This window comes from Xyrauchen texanus, chromosome 22 (assembly GCF_025860055.1).
Source record: "Xyrauchen texanus isolate HMW12.3.18 chromosome 22, RBS_HiC_50CHRs, whole genome shotgun sequence".
NCBI lineage: Eukaryota > Metazoa > Chordata > Actinopteri > Cypriniformes > Catostomidae > Xyrauchen > Xyrauchen texanus.
Genome location: NC_068297.1, coordinates 565767 through 573266, shown reverse-complemented (window position 1 = coordinate 573266; position 7500 = coordinate 565767). Strand labels below are relative to the sequence as shown.

Genomic DNA, 7500 nt, shown 5'->3' with positions numbered 1-7500 from the left:
TATATACACAGAGCTAATATATGTATATATACACAGAGCTAATATATGTATATATACACAGAGCTAATATATGTATATATGCACGAGCTAATATATGTATATATATACACAGAGCTAATATATGTATATATACACAGAGCTAATATATGTATATATACACAGAGCTAATATATGTATATATGCACAGAGCTAATATATGTATATATATACAGAGCTAATATATGTATATATGCACAGAGCTAATATATGTATATATATACAGAGCTAATATATGTATATATGCACAGAGCTAATATATGTATATATACACAGAGCTAATATATGTATATATGCACAGAGCTAATATATGTATATATATACAGAGCTAATATATGTATATATGCACAGAGCTAATATATGTATATATATACAGAGCTAATATATGTATATATGCACAGAGCTAATATATGTATATACACAGAGCTAATATATGTATATATACACAGAGCTAATATATGTATATATGCACGGAGCTAATATATGTATATATATACACAGAGCTAATATATGTATATATACACAGAGCTAATATATGTATATATACACAGAGCTAATATATGTATATATGCACGGAGCTAATATATGTATATATATACACAGAGCTAATATATGTATATATGCACAGAGCTAATATATGTATATATATACACAGAGCTAATATATGTATATATGCACGAGCTAATATATGTATATATATACACAGAGCTAATATATGTATATATACACAGAGCTAATATATGTATATATACACAGAGCTAATATATGTATATATGCACGGAGCTAATATATGTATATATATACACAGAGCTAATATATGTATATATGCACAGAGCTAATATATGTATATATATACACAGAGCTAATATATGTATATATGCACGGAGCTAATATATGTATATATATACACAGAGCTAATATATGTATATATGCACAGAGCTAATATATGTATATATGCACAGAGCTAATATATGTATATATATACACAGAGCTAATATATGTATATACACAGAGCTAATATATGTATATATACACAGAGCTAATATATGTATATATACACAGAGCTAATATATGTATATATGCACGAGCTAATATATGTATATATATACACAGAGCTAATATATGTATATATGCACAGAGCTAATATATGTATATATATACACAGAGCTAATATATGTATATATATACACAGAGCTATATGTATATATACAAGCTAATATGTATATATACACAGAGCTAATATATGTATATATGCACGGAGCTAATATATGTATATATATACACAGAGCTAATATATGTATATATGCACAGAGCTAATATATGTATATATATACACAGAGCTAATATATGTATATACACAGAGCTAATATATGTATATACACAGAGCTAATATATGTATATATACACAGAGCTAATATATGTATATATACACAGAGCTAATATATGTATATACACAGAGCTAATATATGTATATATGCACAGAGCTAATATATGTATATATACACAGAGCTAATATATGTATATATGCACAGAGCTAATATATGTATATATACACAGAGCTAATATATGTATATATACACAGAGCTAATATATGTATATACACAGAGCTAATATATGTATATATACACAGAGCTAATATATGTATATATACACAGAGCTAATATATGTATATACACAGAGCTAATATATGTATATATGCACAGAGCTAATATATGTATATATGCACAGAGCTAATATATGTATATATACACAGAGCTAATATATGTATATATGCACAGAGCTAATATATGTATATATACACAGAGCTAATATATGTATATATACACAGAGCTAATATATGTATATACACAGAGCTAATATATGTATATATACACAGAGCTAATATATGTATATATACACAGAGCTAATATATGTATATACACAGAGCTAATATATGTATATATGCACAGAGCTAATATATGTATATATGCACAGAGCTAATATATGTATATATACACAGAGCTAATATATGTATATATATATGCACAGAGCTAATATATGTATATATGCACAGAGCTAATATATGTATATATGCACAGAGCTAATATATGTATATATACACAGAGCTAATATATGTATATACACAGAGCTAATATATGTATATACACAGAGCTAATATATGTATATATGCACAGAGCTAATATATGTATATATACACAGAGCTAATATATGTATATACACAGAGCTAATATATGTATATATGCACAGAGCTAATATATGTATATATATATACACAGAGCTAATATATGTATATACACAGAGCTAATATATGTATATATGCACAGAGCTAATATATGTATATACACAGAGCTAATATATGTATATATACACAGAGCTAATATATGTATATACACAGAGCTAATATATGTATATACACAGAGCTAATATATGTATATGCACAGAGCTAATATATGTATATGCACAGAGCTAATATATGTATATACACAGAGCTAATATATGTATATATACACAGAGCTAATATATGTATATACACAGAGCTAATATATGTATATAGCTAATATATGTATATACACAGAGCTAATATATGTATATATGCACAGAGCTAATATATGTATATATACACAGAGCTAATATATGTATATACACAGAGCTAATATATGTATATATGCACAGAGCTAATATATGTATATATATACACAGAGCTAATATATGTATATACACAGAGCTAATATATGTATATACACAGAGCTAATATATGTATATATGCACAGAGCTAATATATGTATATACACAGAGCTAATATATGTATATATACACAGAGCTAATATATGTATATACACAGAGCTAATATATGTATATACACAGAGCTAATATATGTATATATGCACAGAGCTAATATATGTATATACACAGAGCTAATATATGTATATATACACAGAGCTAATATATGTATATATACACAGAGCTAATATATGTATATACACAGAGCTAATATATGTATATATGCACAGAGCTAATATATGTATATATACACAGAGCTAATATATGTATATACACAGAGCTAATATATGTATATACACAGAGCTAATATATGTATATATGCACAGAGCTAATATATGTATATACACAGAGCTAATATATGTATATACACAGAGCTAATATATGTATATATACACAGAGCTAATATATGTATATATACAAAACAAAGCGTTCTGAACAAACATTGTCGCCTATTTCAACTACGTCAGAGCGTCCACGAGCGTCCTCGAGCGTTGAAGGTAGGGCAGCCAGAGCCAATTTTGACGCTCTCGCCGCTTCTGGTGTGAACGCACGGTTATGATCCTAATGATCTGAGAGGTCTTTTTAGGTCTTAGGCCATTGACTGATTTATAGTAATAGCACCTTAAAATCAATTCTACATGTAACTGGAAGCCAGTGTAAAGACCTGAGGACTGGAGTAATATGCTCAGATGTTTTGGATTGGGTGAGAATCCTGGCAGCAGCATTCTGGACGAGCTGCAGGTGTCTAAAGGGCTTTTTGGGAAGGCCGGTGAGGAGTCCGTTTCAATAATCACTGTAGGATTTATAATCGTCCTTTACAACTGTTGCTTGTCAGACTGTACGATATTTACATTTACATTTATGCATTTGACAGAGGCTTTTATCCAAAGCGACTTACAGTGCACTTATTACAGGGACAATCCCCCCGGAGCAACCTGGAGTTAAGTGTCTTACTCAAGGACACAATGGTGGTGACTGTGGGGATCAAACCAGCAACCTTCTGAGTACCAATGTATTATACAGTGCACTTATTACAGGGACAATCCCCCCAGAGCAACCTGGAGTTAAGTGTCTTACTCAAGGACACAATGGTGGTGACTGTGGGGATTAAACCAGCAACCTTCTGAGTACCAATGTATTATACAGTGCACTTATTACAGGGACAATCCCCCCAGAGCAACCTGGAGTTAAGTGTCTTACTCAAGGACACAATGGTGGTGACTGTGGGGATTAAACCAGCAACCTTCTGAGTACCAATGTATTATACAGAGCACTTATTACAGGGACAATCCCCCCGGAGCAACCTGGAGTTAAGTGTCTTACTCAAGGACACAATGGTGGTGACTGTGGGGATTAAACCAGCAACCTTCTGAGAACCAATGTATTATACAGAGCACTTATTACAGGGACAATCCCCCCGGAGCAACCTGGAGTTAAGTGTCTTACTCAAGGACACAATGGTGGTGACTGTGGGGATTAAACCAGCAACCTTCTGAGTACCAATGTATTATACAGAGCACTTATTACAGGGACAATCCCCCCGGAGCAACCTGGAGTTAAGTGTCTTACTCAAGGACACAATGGTGGTGACTGTGGGGATCAAACCAGCAACCTTCTGAGTACCAATGTATTATACAGAGCACTTATTACAGGGACAATCCCCGGAGCAACCTGGAGTTAAGTGTCTTACTCAAGGACACAATGGTGGTGACTGTGGGGATCAAACCAGCAACCTTCTGAGTACCAATGTATTATACAGAGCACTTATTACAGGGACAATCCCCCCGGAGCAACCTGGAGTTAAGTGTCTTACTCAAGGACACAATGGTGGTGACTGTGGGGATCAAACCAGCAACCTTCTGAGTACCAATGTATTATACAGAGCACTTATTACAGGCACAATCCCCCCGGAGCAACCTGGAGTTAAGTGTCTTACTCAAGGACACAATGATGGTGACTGTGGGGATCAAGCCAGTAACTTTCTCTCCCTCTGGAAGTCAGAACATCAGTATTTCCGTTGCTCCAATCCCACTCCATCACGAGCATACGCTCACATTTACACGGAAGATGGATGTTGTCAAATAAGCCTATAATAAAGTGATAACTGGCACAAATGTTGCTATGGTGGTGCAGACGTGGGACAGGTTTCTTTCGGGGGTGAGAGAGGGGTGGAATATCTCTGCCCAAACTTCGTCGGAGGCTGAAGATCATCGCAAAGGCTTTTAATCGGCCATCTGCAAATACGTCACGCCGAACATTCTCAGATTGCCGATTGCGATGACGGATGTCCTTTAGGATCCCCAAAATTTGCCGTGAATGTCAGAATCGTGGCCGGTGTTCACCTTGGGAATATCGACTTTGCTGCCAAATACATTGACCTGAATGATGTCATTGTTTAACGGAAGGACGTTTAGGCACATCCAGCTGGTAATTTCGTCCATGCACTGGCGCAGAGAGTCAATGGGGCTGTCGTCATTTGGTGATGGGGCAAGATAGATCTGGGTGTCGTCTGCACAGCTACGATAAAACATTTGGTTCTTTTTCATAATTTGGCAAAGCAATATTAACATAATTGTGACAGGGCGGAGGGCGGAGTCTTGATTTGATGCACCTGGTCCCTTATCAGGCTAATCAAGCCTCCGAGAGGGATAAAGGCCGACTGCGGATGGTGGTGCGAGAGAGAGAGAGAGAGAGAGAGAGAGAGTGTTTACAGGCAGATGTCCGACATATGTGTGTGTGTTTGTGTCTTTTTGTTTTAGTTCTTTATTAAAAATATTATTTATATCATCAAGCCGGTTCTCGCCGCCTCCTTTCCCTTAACCTGCTTTACACCGGTGCCGAAGACACGGGTAGGAGGAGGGATACGCCGTAGTAGAGTTCTCGCCGCTACCATCCACCCCAACGGAGCAGCCGCGGACGCCTGGAAGCGGAGGAACGGATGCCGACCGCGAGGGGAGAAGGGGATCCTACCCGACCACCTGGAGTGGTCAGGGCCGTTGCTAGGGGCGGAGGAGTCGCCTACCAGCCGCTGAAACGCGGCGGGGTCTGAGACCGCCACCGCGAGCGGGGAGGGGCTTACTGACGACCGCCTGGAGCGTGAGAACCGCTGCCATGGGCGGGGGAGACCCCTTCTGTTCCCCGAGAACGCAGCGGGGCGTTCCGTCCGCCAGGGGCTGGAGGACTGCCTCCGATCCGCCCGGGGAGGCGGCTGTCGTCTGTTAGTGGGTAGAGGAGTGGCCGAGGACCAAGCTACGGCATAGCGGCTAACCGGCGAGTAAGTGTTCTTTACTCGGGTACTGCACTGTCACAGGGAGTGTAGACGGATGCAAACGGTTTTGACTGATGACACAGAAAGTGTTTGGACATTTCTTTGAGAGATTGATGCATCGATGCGTTTAACACCCCTATAACAATAAGACACCAAAGGAAACATTCATATAACTAAATCCACCCGATTGTCACATCCTGTCCGTACAGTCGCGCCTCAAGCGGTTCCCAAAATAGACGCCCAATAAACACAAGTCATTAAAGGATTTAAGTCACCCCTGAAGCTCTGAGTCACAAACTATTAAACTGTCAGATTGTTTAAGAAGCATTATTACTGTTCATATTGCATATTAATGATTCATCCGGCTGTGTGATGTTTACATACTGCACCGGACGAGAGGCATCGAGACGAGACTCACCAGACCTCAGTGAGGACAGGAAGAGCTGCACATAATGTTGGCCAAAGTTTGTTTTATTTTTGACCTTTTCATGATCATTTTCCAGCTTCTCTCGACCCTCAACACGATCACGGGGGTTTGGTGTCATCCTTCATTAACAGCACGTTATCAAGGTAAGTCCGTAAAACATTCATAAATGAGCGAGAGCTTTGAAGCTCTGAAGTCCATTAAGTGCCACTTAAAATGATCTTTCAGCTTGTCAGAGACAAAGGAACATTTCATGTCATTGGAAAGCCACTGAATTGCTTTGAAAACTGAATTGCTTTGAAAGCAATTGACATTAATGATCGTTCTAAATGTGCAAGACAAGAACTGTCTATATAAATATAATATATTCTTTTTCAACAATTTCTGAACAAGTCATGTGAGTAAAGTGACTCTGAAATAGGTCTAAATAAATAATTAAAATATGGATAACATACGAGATTACAGTGAGAGAGTGCAATGAGCGATTCTCTCTCTCTCTTCCTCCTTCAATGGCTTGTTCAAATCGGCTCATGCACACACACACACACACACTCATTCACTCTCACACACACACACACACACACTCATTCACTCTCACACACACACACACACACACTCATTCACTCTCACACACACACACACACACACACACACTCATTCACTCTCACACACACACACACACTCATTCACTCTCACACACACACACACTCATTCACTCTCACACACACACACACACACACACACACACACTCATTCACTCTCACACACACACACACACACACTCATTCACTCTCACACACACACACACACACTCATTCACTCTCACACACACACACACTCATTCACTCTCACACACACACACACACACTCATTCACTCTCACACACACACACACTCATTCACTCTCACACACACACACACACACACACACACACACACACACACACACATTCACTCTCACACACACACACACATTCCTCTATGGCCATGTA

At 37.7% G+C, this 7500-nt stretch overlaps 1 protein-coding gene and 1 long non-coding RNA gene across 3 annotated transcripts in view; both read right to left on the bottom strand.

The window, feature by feature from the left end:
* LOC127662263 (formin-1-like) overlaps positions 1–7500 on the bottom strand; it is a gene marked incomplete at its 5' end in the record, with an annotated part of 91079 nt that overhangs the window by 59867 nt on the left and 23712 nt on the right. The gene's annotated exons all lie outside the window — the stretch shown is intronic.
* LOC127662382 (uncharacterized) lies at positions 3720–4695 on the bottom strand. 2 transcript variants are annotated; one of them, XR_007972880.1, is made up of 3 exons: positions 4551–4695; positions 4061–4183; positions 3720–3814 (listed from the first exon to the last, which is right to left on the bottom strand). It is a non-coding gene; the product is annotated as an uncharacterized LOC127662382 (long non-coding RNA). The 2 variants fall into 2 exon arrangements; XR_007972881.1 differs by having other exon boundaries at positions 3722–3752; positions 3999–4183.